An 18,119-nucleotide genomic window follows, 5' to 3' on the forward strand; every position below is an offset into this window, starting at 1 on the left:
AATTGAAAATGACTCACTTCAAAAGCAAACGAAGTAAAATCGAAACACACACAATAAAAAGAAAAATAAAAAAGCGCAAGCGAATTGACCTTTAAAAGAGAAACGACAGGAAAACAAAAACCATAAAAAGCACCTGACAACACTTTTGTGGCCAAGACAAAAGCGAACCACTAAAATTCAATCATCTTGGAAAGAAGCTGCAAAATGCGCCGGAAGGAAGAAGAGGAAGTCGAGAAAGAGAAAGGTAGATTCCGAAGAAAAAGACAGCAACTTAAAGAAATGGAAAAAAGTATCTATAAAGAAGACTATAAGATAAATAAAAGCCTTAAGGAACCATAATGTTACGATAGTATTTTAAGAGATTGTGATCTATTGTATGATATTTTTAATTTTATTTGGGAATAATAAACACAAGCTACCAAATATAAATTGAAAACACTTTTAAAAATATAATAATAACTTATAAAATAAAGATATTATGCTCTTCATTAAATCTTTAAGCCAGACCATAAATTTCGTTTAAGATTTGGTAACAAAATCATATATAATGCGTCATTTTCATAAAAAAAACACGACCCGAGTTCATGTATCATTAAAATGTTTGAAGAAATTAACATAATCTGTAGTTCGCTTTAAAACCTGGGGGAAAAGACTCTCCCTCTCCAATTCCCACTAGGCACTCTCAATCTGATAATATCACATTCGCCCTACTCTTTTTACCCCCAACCACATTCATTCCGCGACGTTGACTCACTTTTATAAAAAAGTTTCATCAGCAGTCACGTCACTTGATCGGCGGTATATACATATACATTCCTATATAGTATCTATCGCTCTTGTTTTGTCAAACAGTTGACATAATATTTTCTGTACTTTTTTCCACAACTGATAAGGAAAAATATTTTTTCTTCTTACTCTATTTTAGTTTATGGACAATTTGTGTTATCGCCGGGGGCTGACTAAACTAGATATTGTTATCGGGGGAGGAAAATGTGACGGGGGCTATTTTTGCCACCCCCCACTCTCCATTTTCCATATATTTTTTCTGAATTCCAGGAATTCACCATTATTTATTTGATGTTTATTAGATTAAAAAAATGGTTTCTGTTTGTTCTGGGAACTACAACTTTTTAAAAAGGGGAAAAACGCAATTTTTGCTATCGCAAATGCCAAGTGAATTTCCAATGAAAAGGAAACTTTAAACTTAATGGTCATTCGAGACTTTTTTCGTGGTGGAAAAATGCCAAAGAGCCTTTTATGACGCACAAAGAACTTAAATTTGATATTTTATCTAAATGGCTTTTTATTTTAATGTAAAATATTGGGTTTCAAGGAAGAGGAGAGTTAAGATCAAATGGTCAGTATCCCATCTCTAATATTTCTCATAAATATGTGTGTTGTTTTATCAAATGATTAAAATCAAATGCAAAATTTAGGAAATGGTTGTTTGCATTTTTCCTCTTGTTTTGTTCCCAAGGCTTGTTTTGCCGGTATTTTATTTCCATATATTTTATGCGTTTTTATACATTATTTGTCCATTTTTTACGCTTGTCGCCCATGTATTTGTATTTAAATTTCCTTTTGTGTTATTCTGCTATTATTATTGCTGCGTTTTATTTCGTTGGATTTGCATTTTTGAGCACGTACAAAAGTTCACACCAACCCACACACACAGGCACAACAAAACCCAAAGCCCAAAAAAAAACGCTTAGCAACCCCCGCGAAAAAGTAGCAACTTGACTAACAAATTGTTCTGTCCAATTTCGCTCCTTTTTTCCTTTGGGCCAGGAAGTCAACACCGCGATAAGTGCAAAGCAAAGCGAATACAAGTGTGGAGCGGTGGTGGATAAAGCAAGGAGCAAGGGGAGAAGTAGGCAAGCAAAAGGGAATATGTAAATCCTGAAATTGCCAACAAACCATAAAAAACTCTGCGGCCAAAAAGACATAAAACAGATGAGCCAGGCAACAGCAGAGGAAAACCCCGAAAATTCTTAAAAGATAAAGATGAACAGGCTACAATGGGGCACTTAGAAAAAATCTGGTATTTTCTAATACTATTAATATACTTTTATATGACCTACTGACATTATTAGTTCAAATATTTAAAAAAGAAAACGTCCAATCGTCCTATTATCATGTGATGGATAAGTTGTATCATAAACCTTACATGGAAATATCTATATGTTAAATGCTTAGAAAAAATGGGCCTATTGAACCTCAAAAATAATAACTCAGCTCTATATTTATGGGTGGTTGCGTTTAGGATCAAGTAATGGATATGTTATATCATAAACCCTACATGGAAACATCTATAATAATGCAAGATATATTAAAATATTAAGTTTGAAGAACCCTTTAAAGACAGGTATATTCCTATCAAAATGGACCTTGTAGACCTTATATAGACTATCATGAGATGGATAAGATATATTATAAACATTACATGGAAACATCTATAATAATGCAAGATAGATTAAAATATAAGGTTTAGGAAACCCTTCTAAAACATGTATGTATAATACCATAACAAGTGACCTTATGGAACGTAGTACTTCAGTACTATATTTATCTCAGTGCTAGGCTGAGTGGGTGGTTGGGTGGTGGGGTCACAGGAGAGGATGCTTCAGCTGTTTAAGGACATGTGCCGAGGTGAGAGTTCACAGTTCTCCGCTCACGTTCAGCATCTTTGCTTTTTCTTATTCCCTCTTATTATTTGCTGCCTTCCTTATTTTTTACAACTTTTACTTTGTTACAGAAATAAAACAAAGAACAAAGTGAGGTTTTCTTTTGGGGGTGTTGGGCTGCGGGTGGCGAAATAATCCCCTAAGGCCCAGGGCCAGGTTAACGATGTTGTCTGCTCGCCTTGTTTTCGGGGCGTGGGCAGAGAAGAGAAGAAAAGAAAAGACAGAGAGAGAGAGGGAGAGTGAGAGAAAAAGATACGCGATATATAGAGAAGAAGAAGGAGGGTGCAATGACTGCAACTTGTTCGCAGGGAAAGTTCCTTGAAGCTGTTAAGAAATTTCATTGTTGCCCATTTTCAAGGGTTGTTTTCATGTCTCAGTTTGCCTTCTTTATTCTCCTCTTCCTCTTCCTTTTCCTCTTCGGTTAGACAAAGCACCAAAGGGGTGCTGCCCAAACAAAAGCCACCGAAAAATGCCAAAAATAAAGTTGCCCTCTTTATCGCACAGCCAAACACAACTACCATTGCCATCAGCCAAAATAAAGGCTTAACCTTGGACTTCACAAGCTCAACCGGCACTTCGACCTTAAGGCGTGGCAAGGGGGCGGCAGGGGGGTGCCGAAGGGGGGAGGGGCCGGTCGGCAGACTTAATCAGTCGTTGGCTCGTCGCTTTCATATCGGAAAGTATTCTTTTGAATGGGGCAAAATTACACTGACGAAAAAAATATAACAAATTTTATGATCTTAGATATTAAGAACATTTTAAAAACTGTTCACTTTCGTTACAAAAATATGAAAACTCTTTGGTTTAAAATTAAATGTTCCAAAAAATGAACTTTCCAAATTATTTTTTAGAACCTTGTTTTGGAAAATCATTTTCTTTTAAGCCTAAAAAAATGAATTCCCTCAAAACTATCCAATTTATATTATAATAATTGATGAGCTTAAAGAAATTAAATTTTTTTCCTGTGCATAATTGAAGTGTGAACCGCGATTGCAGTGTAGACAATCGTGCATGGCACTACCAGTTCGTACACAAACAAATGTACAAATGTACTCACAGCAATCTGAATCAAATGATTCGAGGGCTGACTAATTCAAAGGCAGCGCTACTTTATTCGATAAGCGCTAACAAATTGCACAGAAAATCAAGAAAAACGCTATGTATATGCATACTATTGTTGGGAAATTTGTGGCAATATGTCAGATGTTTCTTAAAGGGAAATTAAGTTTTACAGAAACTAAAAGTACAAGATAACAAATTTTGATTGAATTTTATAATTTACAGCCACATGACAACTTTATATTTAGACATTTTAAATTAAGAATAGATTAAAGCGCCATATAAAGGTTTAATTATTTTTAATGACAATAGAGATTACCCAAAGAGATTAAAGATTATCAACCTTTTACTAAAAAAAAATGAAATCAGTCATTTTAAAAGATGGAAAAATACAACAAGTTCCATTACGAAGCATATTTTTTTCCAGTAATTATGAATACGTCACAATAAAAACTAAACAAAAACAAACAATGAGCAATTCTTGGAATTCTAACGGGAAATTCCCCATGGAAAGCGAAATCAGCTGATTTTAAACTCTCTGCCTCTCTTCTTGGCTTAGTAAACTTTATCTTGACTTTTGGCATTTGTCACTTCATTTGGATTTTTATGGCTGTTTTTGCAAAAATAGGAGAGAAAAAAATTAGCTAACATTTAATCGCTGGCAAAAAAATTCTACAAAAATCTTCTACAAATACACGCCACAAAAAAAAAAGAGAGAAACGAGAAGGGAAACCGAAAAATTGTATTTGAAATTCTCGAACAAACAAACAGACATTGAACTTTATGGCGAATTTGGCGTGTGTGTGGGCGCATTATTCTTTTTCCTTTCTTCTTTTTGTTATTAATTTGAGTATGTGCCTAATTTAATATTATTTTGCCTGGGGCAATTTGGTTTTATTTACTTTTTGCTGTCGGCTTCTTTAGCTGCTTCTTCTTCTTTTGTTTCCTTTTTCTTCTGGCTCGTCGTCTTCTTCTTCTTCCTCACTCTTTTCTAGGCACACGCACACTGGCTCACCGGCAAAAACACACACGCACACACACACTGGCGTGTTTACAAACTTTTGCGACGTTTTCAAGTGCGACGCTGGCAGCGACGTCGGCAGCGACGTTGGCGTTGGCTTTAACTATTTTGTTCTCCGCTTCCTCTCGCTGTTCGTTGGCTTTTTGTTGTTGTTTTTATATTTTTTTGCCAACGCTTTAATAACTTTCTATTGCTATTTTTATATATATTTTTTAGGCACACGCACAAGCACACATACACACAGAGGTAGACACGTATGCGCTGGCTCTCTTTCTGGTTATAATTTAATATTTTTGCTATAATTTATATTTATTTTCTTGTTTCGTTTCGGGTTTTGTTCGTCAGCTTAAAGCTTACGCACACACACACAATCACTTGGCGAAACACACGAAACGAACGATGCAAAAGAGACGGTAACTACAGTTATAGTTGTTGTTGTTGTTGTTGCGAGAGCAGCTGATCTCAAAATCGTCGGGAGGAAGTTAGTGGGAGGAGAGAGTCTCTTTTCTTTGCTGGAGAATGGAGAACTGGACAAACTTCGCGCTCAGCGAACGGCAAACTGCGAACTAACCGCGACAAAAATTAAAATCAAACTGTGAAAGCGGAATTCAAACAACGCGACGTCGACGGCGGCGGCGGCAGCGACGCAGGCAGCGCAGCAGCGGGCATGCGCAAAGAGAGCGGGAGCGAGCGAGAGCGTGCCTAATGAATGAATGAACGAATGAATGCGGGAAGAGCAAAGAGAGCGGCAATGGCAAATAGTTGTAGAAAAGCGCCGGCAAGCGGAACTCCACTCTCCCTCTCTCTCTCTCTCTCACTCTTTCCCACCCACACCCCTAGTTTACCGGAAAAAGAAATTTCGTATGCGGCGGGGGTGTATTTTTCCCCAAAAAAGAGAGAGTGCATAAAACACAAGTGAGAGAGAGAGAGAGAGAAGGAACGGCTGTTGACGTCAACGTCTGAGTCAGTGCTGCCTCTGCCGACGCCGCTGCCGACGTCGCAAAGCGCCACCACCCAAAAAAACGCCGAGAAGAAGCAGAACAAACACACCAAAAATTCGCACAGTGGAGCAGAAATCTCAGTTGGCGCAAAAAATATTACTTCATTCATCATTCGGCAAACGCGTTTCGCTCTCGCACTCGTTTTGCCAATTTTGTTATCTCTTTTCCCTTCTTTTTCGCCTAATTAATTAGTTTGCTAAAAAAATATGTTAGCCAAGTACAGTGGTAATTAAGGTTATGAGAATTGCAAATAATGAACTCTTTATATTGGGATATTTCATTGGAATCTATTGTATTCCGCTTAAAATTTTTATTTTTTAATGATTGAAATAAAAATAGTTATATTACTATTATCATTAAAAGTTGATTTATCGATTATCCACTGTTCATACAAGTAGTTTTTAACAAGTGGTTTTTTTTGGCTTGGCGGCACCGTGAGAAACAAATTTAAACGTTGCTGCTGTCATTCATCCACAGTCTTCTATGAGCCCGCTCCCGAATTTTCCACCACCCCCAAAAACCACAATTTCTAACACCTCTTCATTTTTTTGGCGGCTTTTGGACCGACTCTTGTTTTGTTTGCCGCTCGTAAAAATAAATCAAAAAACGGGGGGAACAAACAAACACACAGGCGATGAGTGAAAAACTATTAAATTGGCACCATCGCACCACAAATAAACATTAAAAAATATTATCATGGCCACCTGTCTGCCTTGAATCAATCATTTTCCACATTTTATTATACAGCCACAACTTTAAAGTGTTGCGAAAAGACAAATAAAATTGGTAAAAATTAGTGATTTAAGCTGAAAGAATTCCCAATCCCCTTGTTTGTTTTGAACTTTTGGCTAACCCACTTTTTGTAATAGCGAGAAATTTAACAATGTTTTTTTTTTTGCTCACTCACGAAGTCTAGAGAAACCAGTTTATAGATGGATGTTCATACTGGAATTGCCCATAACTCACCGCGAATGAATCTTTGACTTTTTGAGAATGCCTCTACTGATTGATTGACAATTACTTAATTGACAAAGTGGAAGAGAACAAGGGGGCGGAATTTCCTCAAGGGTAATTACGAGTGACCGGATCTGTTATGATGTTCTAAGAAAAATAATAAAAAAGTATGTATGCATCTTTTCTATAATATGAGGAGGCTTTATAAAACCGGATTCGTCTATAAACCATTTAGAAATTCATGTTTCCCGTGAATCATTATTGTAATACCATTTCTTATTATCAGAGTTCATGGTATTACGTTAGACAAAGGATCAAATCAAGCAAAAGTCTTTGATAAAGAAATGCAAAAATCCCAATGAGACAAAAGAAACGAGTTGAAGAAAGCAATTTCAATGGAGAATAGCAATTTTATGGCTTACATTTTATTCGCGTTAGGAAGGGGGACGAATATCAGCTGATAAAAAGAAAAATGCGTTGGCAAAAAAGAAAATCTAGTATGTGGGTTAAGAGGAAGGGAGGGGGAGGAGGGGGAACGTCAAGAAGATGAGGGAACAACCATGATAATAGCAAAACAAACGAAACAGAGAGAGAAACAATATTATAGAGCGAGAGGGCGATGGCCGGGGGGGATTTTCAATTGAAAACGAACGCGTATAAATGCGCCCATATGGAAAAGGCACCACCACACACTCATGTGTGTGCGTGTGTGTTGGGGAAAATTGCGACTTTGCCTGCCTTTTTATCGGCTTGCGGCATCTCCCCTCCCCCTCTTCGATCCCTCCTGCATTTTCATGCTGGTCTACGTCTCGCAGTCGACGTCAACGTCAACGTGGAAGCAGCGGGGTGTGAATGAGGCAAAAAAAATACACATGGGATAGGTACACACACCTCCGGGCATAATAATAGAACAATAGATTTGCGAGCCTCAAAACTAAAATCACTATTTTTCTAGTCGCCATTAACCATTATTCCTTGTTAAGAATGTATAAGAAATGCTTAAAACAGAGCATTCGATATTACGTTTACTAGTAGTATTGTTAAAATGGTAATTTTGTTACATCAAATTAAATACTAAGGAAAGAAAAGTTTAACTAAATACCTTAACATGTTTTATTATTAACATAGAGACAATTATAGAGATAATATTGTTTGAGTTTTTTTAAGTTCTATTTTTTCATTTAGTACTATTTTGCTGACCGCTATTGTTTATATTAAATACATTATCAGCGGCGTCGCGATTACAGTAATAGCAGCGACGCCGGCAGAGGCATCCTCCCCCTATCACTCTCTCCCTCTCCCTCTTTCTCTTGCCAGTGACGCAGGCAGCATCTTCTGTTGCTGCTGCTTCTTCTTCTTGGTCTAATAGCATTTACTGTTTGTTCAACTGTTATGCGAGTTGGACTCCAAGTTTTTTTTTTTTTGTTGTTTTTGTTATTGGACTGTTGCTTGTGGGTTTCTAGTTTTCCTTCGGACCAACTTTTACCCCCATCCTTTACCTCCCATTTCCCATTTGCCATCTCCGTTTCCCATTCTGAATCCCATTGACATTGCTATTCTCTCATTTTATCACATCTTGTTTGATAATACACTGTAACTAAAAATAATAAATAACTAAAGTTAATATGTTTAGACTAAAAAATGTCAGGGAACTAAATTTTGTACATAAAGATGAGTTATAATAAGAAAAAACAATAATAATATGTTAAACTATGAGTGGGTATTGAACCCTATATTTATATTTTCTAGGCTTAATCCCTATTTATAGCTTAACATACGGACACAAAAAAGTTTTTCATCTACAAACTATTTAAGAGATATGTTTTGGTTCAAATTAATCATATAAACTATGCGCTTATGTAGGTATTTTAGATTATAACATAATATTAAAAATTTTGTTAAGCATTTCGATTTTGTTAGCCAAATTTTTTTTTAAAGTAATTAACCTTTTATAAAAATCAAATAAACAAACCAAACCAAACCAAAACCAAATAAATGCTTTGGAAAATCATTCGGTTAATTCATCATTCAGTTAATTTATCACTTGAAGTCTTTGAATATTTTTTCAGTGCCTTTCCATTGGCGTGCATTTACTTCTTTTGCCTCATTTCATCCCATTTTCATTAATATTTGCTTGCAGGTCGTCAAGAAATTAAATGCTCATTATTTTTTCCTCCCATTCTTTCTCTTGCCTCCTCGCGGTTTTGGTTTATTCATCATATGAGCGTTCGTTGTTCTTATCAGTACAACTACTTTTGGGCCCTCTTTCACTGCCTCCCTTTCACTCCTCATTTCTCTCATTTTCTTTCTCCGCTTTCTTGCCAGTAAACTGCTGGTGACGTCGGCAGCTGCGCTGGCAGAGATGCCGGCATCGGCAGAGACAGCGACTGAGGCGTCAGCAGCAGCATCAACGACTCATCAATTTGCGGCACTTCTGCCTTTGACTGACCGATTGACCATCCAAAACTGACTAAACACTAAACCACAAGGTCCACCCCCACCCAAATCGCCACCGAGAACCATCACCAAACCCACAGAATCCACATCACCCACTAACACACACTAAAACACCCATATAGCGGTGGTAAAAATAATGGTATAAGACCCATAAAGAAGTTAAAATTATTGGCTATAACGTAGCTAAATGAGCAGTCTTGGTATATGGAAACAATATGTTGATTAGAAATTATATGCAGTGGTTCCAAATGGATGTTACTCCCTTTCCATTTAAGATGTTTCGGGGATGTTTAGGGTTCCCATTCCATTTACCCGCACCACTAATCATTAGAAAATCAGCCTTTTATCAACCAAAACATATGGTACATATTCATAAAATATAATAAATTGTTGTCAATACTTAAGGGATATGGAAAGTTCTTGGTATACGGGAACATTATGTATGTATGTATTTGATAAGGAAATGGTCTGAAGTGGATCCAAACTGATTAATAATAATATGTTTGTCTTTATCCCAACTTGAAAATATTAGAATCACCACCAAACTAGCTTGTATACCAGGATTTGAGCATTTCAAGGATGCAAGAATATAGCCAACATCTAGGACTAATAACTTGGCCTCGGCTGTGTTGGGCAAACACTTTTATTGCATGTCGCCTGTCAATCGCTGGCAATTTTTGTTGTCAACGCCGCAGCAGCGACACAAAAATGATCGCAGCAGGAAATAAATATAAATGTGTATCCAAATAAATAAGTAAACATGTGCGAAAAAATGAGAGTTGGGGATGGTATGGGATCTTACGGATGGGAAGAGACCGTGTGTAGACTGGTGGAAGTTCTCGATAAAAGCTTTAACGTTAATGACCAAGCTCGTATTTATGAAGCAATATTTATCAGCACACATTCTTCCCAGTTCCCATTAAATGCGATTTTTGTATGTTTACTGTGGAACAAATGGAGTAGTTTTTAATGTATTATGCATACCAATCTTAATGTTATAAAAATAAGTTTAAACATCAATCGATGTGGACTTGAGGGACCAATTTTTCTATCGAATTTCATGTAACACAAGAACAAGTCTCTAGAGATTTTTGTGGACTTCCCATAATTATATTTACGAAATCTCTTATCTCTTTCCCTGGAAATATAGCAAAAGTTATCGAATGAGTATGTATGTGCAACAAGTTAGTTTTTTGTGGGCGTTCTTATCGATTATGGATTTTTGTTTGCGTTGGGTTTATTTTTAGGAAATACGTGATAACAGCGAACTTTAGATAAACACACCGCGGGTAAACAGATTTACCGCAATTATTGGGAAGTTACGGAGCAAATTGTAGGCGTTGACAATGAGATAAAATAGGAAGGGGTTGGCGGGATTGAAAAATATAACGCGGAAGTTCAGCCCTGACTTTGTGAACTTTGAATTTGCCTAGGAAATCCTGCGGTAATACTTGGCCATTAAGCAGGCAATCCGAAGGGCTTTTCCAGCCGGCTTTTCTCAAAGCCCCTGCCCTTTTCCACCGAACCCTACAACCCTACAACCCTCACAAAAGCACTAAGCCACCTTAAGACGGAGCCGAGCAGGAATGTATCCATCATAATCTCATTATCCCAACTCTAGGCGAAAATTTTCCAGCACAAAAAATGAGGAGGAACCCTTGGCAAGTCACGGGGAAATATGCAAAGCGGAAAATTCCACATAGCTAAAATGAGAGCAGTGGCGTACTTCTTAGTTTAAGAGCAGAGTTTCCACAAAATTCCATTTCATAATCCCTCTTAGAATCTCCTCAAGACTACGCCCCAAAATGTCAAAAGGGGGAGTTAGCTGGTGATGTTAAAGCGTAAAATGTGAATAAAAAACCTGAATTACTAAGAAATAAACGGAATTGCATTAAGTGCATCCGCTGTAGAGGGTGGAAGTCTCCCCCCAAAGGGGGATTAGAACCCACTGAAATGTGAGAAAATCTAGGGGTTTAAGCTGGTTAGTGTGGCCAACAATTTCAAGGTTATGCGAGAGATGGAAATTAGTTTAGGTATGTAGTTACAGCAAGGGATTTACAGTGAAAGGTTAAATAATATAAAAAGAAAGCACCGTTGAAGGTTTTTAAGATTCAAGGAATTTAAGAAGATGCTATAGAATTCAGTCTAAAAGTATGCAACACTTTATTTCGATTATTACTGAGGCCCGTAGACGTTTTTGTAAGCATACTTTCAGACACTTTTTAAATGATTTTTAAATCCTATAATATTCATATTATTTACTTTTACAACTTTTAAATCACAGATATATATATCCAGGGAATTGCTCCTCACAGCTGCACTTGTGTGTATGATATCCTGCTGTATGCGTATGTGCGTTTTGTGTCACTGTGTGCGTGTTGTTGCCCATTTTAGTGGCAAACATAACCATGAAAACATGAACATTAACGGACATCCATCCATAATGGACATTAACTGGTGGACGGAGTGTGAGGGGCCAACAATTGGTTGACATTTGAAGTCATGTCTCGGACTAAATTGGACAGTTGCCCCCAAAAACCCCACACTTACTTCTCATCCCCGAGACCACACCATAAATTGTATGTAATCGGTAATATATAATTTCTCTATGTATGAGCAAAATTGGGCAACTGAGCCGAGGATTTGTCCGAGTCTGGAACTGTGGGCATGCATAAAATTGATATCTTAATGGTTTGGGTGTTCCAACGAGAGAGCATTCAATGTTCAGGGTTATTTGGTGCGTGCCCAACCCACCGTTAAGGGAGTTATCTTTCGGGGAATGGGTGCCCAGATGAACCCTAATGGAGTGAGGACAGTTGATGGACGGAAGTCAATACAATATGCTCCAGAATATTGGAGCACACAACAGATGCAATTTATGCTCAAAATTTCTGTTATGATAGGTTTAAGTTCACACAAAGTGAATATAATTTGAATCCTTAATAGGAAAATCTATGTTGGCACCAAAGAAAATGCTTGTGTCTTTCCACACATGATACTAAAATCCGCTCTAACTAATTCAATCAAGAGACGCTTTTATCTACCCAAAAGACAGACCGAAAAAATAAAAAAAATACCTAGAAAAGCCATTAAATCGAGCTCACATCGACTTCAAAGCTCATTAAAACGATTCTCCATCAGACAGAAAGGGAGGGAAAATGGGGAAGAGAACTGCACCCAAAAGAATCATAAATCATTGCTGAAATTTTCATAAATTTAATGAACATTAAGTGTGCCCCAAAGCGAGAGGGTGTGTGGAGCAAAGGGGAGGGGGCAATCGTTACATGACTTCCACTGGACACGAGGACCTCGCAGGACGAAAAGAGAGGCAAGGAAGGATCCGAAACGGCAGTCATCAGTCAAGCGTAATTCAATGTAAACCGATATACCCATTTCCACCCACTTCTTATATCATATTTTCCATACAGGGAAAAAATCACACTGATTGGTGGATAGTTCGATAGAAACTGTCATATCGATTATTGGGTTAGGAATTCGACAATTCTTGCTACCAGTAATAATAATTAATGTAATATTGTAATCGGGAAAGAAAAACATTTATAGTCAAAGGTAAAATGTTCTTTCTGGAAACAATAGAAAGGATCTTACATTTTCGGTATCGAAATCTCTAATGAGTTAATCATCTATTTAAGGAAAGATATCGATAGATATCGATCATCATAATAATGTAAATTGTGAAATATTTAATTCACATTTCACAAAATGAGTCAAATTATAAATTTTTTCGTGTGTAGGGTCACCGATACGGGGTGTGCCAGTGTGTGTAACTTGAGGAGGTGTGTGGGTGTGATTTTGGGTTGGGGGTAGTAAAAAGTGCGGCGAAGAGGACTGTTATGGAGCCCAGTTTCGGTTGACAGCAAATCTGAATTTGATCACAGGGCAAACATTAAAAGCGCAACAGAAGCAGCAGCGGCAACGGGAAGAAGTGATTTATGAACATCCGTTGGGTGACCGAAAGACCCGCTACTAGACACCCCCTATACGAACCACACATAACGCCATAGATGCCACACCACCCCCTCTGCGAATATTCCAACCACCCACGAAACTCCGCTAATGTCATTCTTCTTGTGTTCGTCCCACACATTTCCACTAAACCACTTTGCGTGGGTCGTCTTACAAAAAAAATTGCATACTACTATGATTAAATTTCACTACAATTAATGAAATAAAACATGAGACCATGTCGGGGAAAAGCTTTTTATTTAGCACCCTCATCAAAAAAAGCATGGTAAGGTATCGATTTAACTAGAGTTATAAAACTTGCTTTTAAACTCTAAGAAATGACTTTACTTTTAAATAGAAAGCAAGCCTAAGAGTATCAAATATATTATTAACTTTATGTGATTTTTATAATAATAATATATTTAACTCTACAAATACCAAGCCTAACCGCTTTTTAAACCATCATTAAAGCATCATCGAATTCACAAGCTTTTAAATAAATATTTATTTATAGAATAGCAAAATTGTGTCTGTCGAATAAAAACTTTTCCATTTCAAAGCTACGCAACCCAATCCCGAACATTCTTAGGGGAAATCCAATAAAAATAAGGAATTCAAAGAGATTGGGAGAGTGCTTGTGTGTGGGTTGTCTTTTAAAATTATTGACATTATTCGTTGTACCGCCTGTTGTTCCAACTTTTCTAATTTCTAAACAAGCCTCAGAGCACAACAACAGCACCGTCGACGACGAGGAACAAAAAGTTTATCAACGCGTAAATTGGCCATGTCCATGAGGGAAAATGGTTGAGGGTATGCGATGGGGGGGGGGGGATTGGGATTGGGATTGGGCCTTATAGCAGGGGCTTTGGCCTTTTGACTAACGGGAATGCCACTTAACGAATCACACAGTATCAGCCGCCTTCCGCCCATTTTCCTCCACTTTTCCGGCCACCCCCTGCTGTCACTTGGCTTTCATCTTCCCGAAAATGGGTTGGTTTTTCCACCCGCCATTTTTCCCATTGAAGCTTTCCTCCTCTTTTCCTTTGCCAATTTTTTGCTGCCTTTTTTCGGGTTAAACTCTCGACAGGCGACATTTTTTTCCTTCGACTTGTTAAAAGTGTCAATTTTCGCTTTACCCAGCAGGAGAGGGTGGGGTTTTTGGGTGGAAAACTGGTTGGTGGGGCGTAAACTGTTTGTTTATGCTCACATGTCCCGTGGAAAGGAGGTTCTGGGACATGTCGCGGCTTATTGTGTTACACAGGAGCTGCTCCTGCTGCTCCTTCTTCTGCCCCTCCCCTTTCTCGGGGTCCTTCCACTGATCCTGCCAGCCCCTCCTTCATCTCCTGCTGACAGCCTCCACCAAATTGCCAATTAAAATGTGCGACAAGTGGGTGGGAAACAGTGGGCGGCAGCATTTTCCTCGTCTCTACTCGTTTTTTTCTCTCTTTTTTTTGTGTGTTAGTTAACTTTGAGCCGATTATAGCCGTGTGGCAGCGTGGCCTAAGTGCAGGGCAAACAAAGTGATTTGAGCTTTGTCTAGCCCCTTGCCGCCCACTTTTCGGTTCTGCTGGGCGGGACTTTAACTTTTGGCTTTGCAAAAAAAAAAAAGGGAGAGCGAAAGAGTGGTGGAGTACCTACCCACTATAGTTAAAGGATACAAATCCTCGTTGAATAATTAAACAGCAAATTGCAGCAGGACAAAAGGGAACAAGTGGCGGAGGCCTATCCCCAACGGGGGTTTTAAGTCCCCCAACTTACCTCTTTCTTGGCTTTTTTACATTTCTTTTTTTTTTTCTTGTTTACCTCATAAAAATTCTTTTGAAACTTACCTGCAAAAAAAAGAACGAGAAAGCGGGGAATAAGTAAAGGGTGAGCGCCGATGAATGATAACAATTGGTGGGAAACAAAAGGGATCATATTGAAGAGCCTTTGACATTATTATCACTGAAATCCCAAAAGAGTTTTAAAAACCTTTCAACACACCCAAATCAAGTAAGCTCTAAGTGACAAGTTTTAACCAAGTTTTTAAATCGAATTGAACTTTGAGCGGCGTCTTTTGACAGGCTTACCCTTGTTAGCCAAGAAATTATTGGTTTAATCTCGTGCGAATTCAGTGAAAGTTTGAGGTGGGTTGTATTATTACTAAATAAAGAAGTTTCCTGAATAACCAAAATAGTATGGCTGTACTTTGGGTTTAAATGAAAGTTTTCCAGTGTTGGTCAACAGATTATAATGCAAATCTATTGGGTTTCTTTTAAAGATTAATAGTAGAGAAAAGGCCTTATCAAAATATATGATACGTATGATCTTAGGGGTGTTATAGCAATTTATTCAGCTTGCTTACCCAATTTCCTCGAATGAATAATATATTTTCCCCCTTTGTTCTCACCCCATAAATTTTTCCAATCACTTGCAACCCATCCATCTATTGATAACAATCTTTTTGACTTTGCTTCAACATAATTGGCATATCTCAAGAATTGCTGTTCGGTTCATTTATAACACTCCTGCTCCTGGCAAAAATCCAACAATTTGTCAAAAAACAAAATAATCCCCCCACAAACTCTCTGGCCGCCAAAATCCCAAAACAAAGGCGACACACAAAAGCATTTCGATGTGGGAAGACCACAACTTGCTCCAATTTGGGATCAGAACAAAAAAAATGAGCAAGAAATGTGTAAAATTCGTTGAAGTTCTCCAGTCCACATAGATAGAAATGCAAATATTGATGGATAGGCTGTGCCACTGGCAGCAGCAGGCCACAAATTCATAGACAGAGATTGATGATTGATAGTGTCACACATAAATATTAACAATTCATGGCGCACACAAGCTGCCACAAAAAAAAGAAGAAAACAAAATACAAAAACCCCAAAAACTTTGCAAAGCCTAGGAAAAGATGAGGAGCAAACAAGAGAATAGCAAAATAAACGAATCCCACGCAAAAGTCATGGAATATTAATGAAGCCCAACAACTCGGAAACTTTTACGGTCAACGCGTTGAGACCCCTTGAAAGATGCAACCCAGCAGAGATTCCATTCCGAAATTCTGTGCGGTTGCATAAATGAAATCACTGCGACAATAGATGCTCGAAAAGGTGGAAGGTACTGGTCACTCTTCAGGTGAACAAAAAAAAACGCATCGTTGCATGCAATACGGGGTCTTAAATTCGAAAGGAAAATCCCAGAAATAAAGTTACAAAGGTCTTTAACACCTTAAAAATTATAGGTTACATAGGTTATAAGGTTTCATTTCGTTTATTATAGTTCTCTACTATTTCTTTGCTGTAACACAACCCCTAATTAAAAACCTACAGAAATGTTATGTTATAATAATTTTGGTTTTTAAAATGGTTTTTAAATAATCCCTTTACCAGGATCTTTTAAGAATTTCTTTTTGTACTTTAAGGGCTTGGTTTTGAAGATTATAAACAATGATATGTGTTTTATTTTTAGAACCAATCAACTTATTTTCTTTAGCATTTTAAAGAATTTCGTTTCCGACATTTCAAAATAATTGGCGTAGAGAGCATAGAATCTTCAACCTTCTACGTTCTTCTTCTTTTTCACCTTTTTTGGGGATTATTTTCTGTTTCTTTTTCATTTGCATTTCAGTCACGTTTGACATTCATATTTGTTTGGGAATTATGTTTTGTTGCACACCCGGAGCAGAAAACCAGGAGGGAGATGATTTTTGGGGGCGAAAAGAGGGGGGAATTCCGGGAAGGATTGCGTGTGCCATGGGTATTACCATTGTTGCTGCTGTTGTCGCTGCAGTTTCTCGTTTAACTTTGTTGACACTTCGTTTGATGAAGTGCGCTCTGTGCTGCGCTGCCAATTCTCCCGGCATCCAAATCGCCCCCAACCACCCATTGCTTGGTCCCCTGCTTTTCCAAGCTTTTCCTACTTTCTCCCCTGCCGCCCCTGCCCCCTTTGGCCTCCGGAACTGGCATAATTGAATATGTCTTCATTTCACGTTTCTTGAGTTTTCCTCGACTATTTTCCATCTGCGTTCAGAGCTTGTTTTGAATTTCCCGAGCTGCGGAGAGAGAAAAGCTGCCATCGATTGGGGAATTGAGAAAATTGAAAACGAGACGCATGATTGAGGAAGTACGGGGTTCAGGGGGGGTCGTGGCTCAAGTATAAACGCGTTTGGCAGCTGATTGTAAACTATAATGATAATTGAAGTGGAATGAAAAATATGGCAGAAACTCTGAGGGGGTTAAAGTGCATCAAGAGCAGACATAACATCTTGAGAAATATGAAAATTTTCACACCCCAATGAAAAGATGTCGTCGGTGGAAAGACTGCAGAAATTGCAACTGAAGTTGATCATAATTGATATGGGTGGGGGGTATTATGATGAAAACCATACCCATTTAGTTAGAACACCAAAGACAAAAGGTTTTTAAAGCTGTATAGATAAGGCTATTGAAATATTTTCAATTCAATTCAAGGAATTACCCACCAAAACTTTACAATTTATGAGAAACCCGTTCTTTTACACATCCTCAACCACTTACCGCAATAAAAGCCCAGACATTCAACTTCAATTTGGACTGAAACACTGAAAATGTTACAAGGATGTCCTGCGGGCAGGAGGAAGAAGAAGAAGGCGGAAGAAATGGTAGAAATTGAAGAGGAAGCAGCGCAGGAAGAACTTGCATTTTATGCATTAATTCAAAAATCGTGTTCAGCTGAGAGAGCAAACCGCAGTAAGCTCTTTTACGGCACTACCGTTTTCTCCATTTACCTCGTCTTGGTCCAAAAACCCACCCAATTCTTCCCCCCCCCACAAAACCCGCAGGACACATGCTGGAACCACCGAAAAAGTTGGCAACTCTGTCTGGGGTTGCCTTACACGTGTGTGTGTGTTTTTGTGAGTGAAAATGCAGCCAAGCGGGATCTAAAGTTCCTTAGACCACCTCTCTTCTCACCAAATTTTCTCCCTTTTTGCCCCCTTGCCTCTAGGCTGTT

At 38.1% G+C, this 18,119-nt stretch overlaps 1 protein-coding gene across 19 annotated transcripts in view; it reads right to left on the bottom strand.

The window, feature by feature from the left end:
- Positions 1-18,119, bottom strand: part of LOC119553279 (protein alan shepard) — a 146,983-nt gene that overhangs the window by 26,685 nt on the left and 102,179 nt on the right. The window contains exon 1 of one of the 19 annotated variants that reach the window (XM_037863589.1): positions 4,646-5,334. The exons of the other annotated variants lie outside the window; for them this stretch is intronic. The gene's annotated coding sequence lies outside the window, so the exon portion shown is untranslated. Of the gene's footprint in view, positions 1-4,645; positions 5,335-18,119 lie in introns of those variants that run through there. 19 annotated transcript variants of the gene reach the window in all.

This window comes from Drosophila subpulchrella, chromosome 3L, assembly GCF_014743375.2.
Source record: "Drosophila subpulchrella strain 33 F10 #4 breed RU33 chromosome 3L, RU_Dsub_v1.1 Primary Assembly, whole genome shotgun sequence".
Lineage (NCBI taxonomy): Eukaryota > Metazoa > Arthropoda > Insecta > Diptera > Drosophilidae > Drosophila > Drosophila subpulchrella.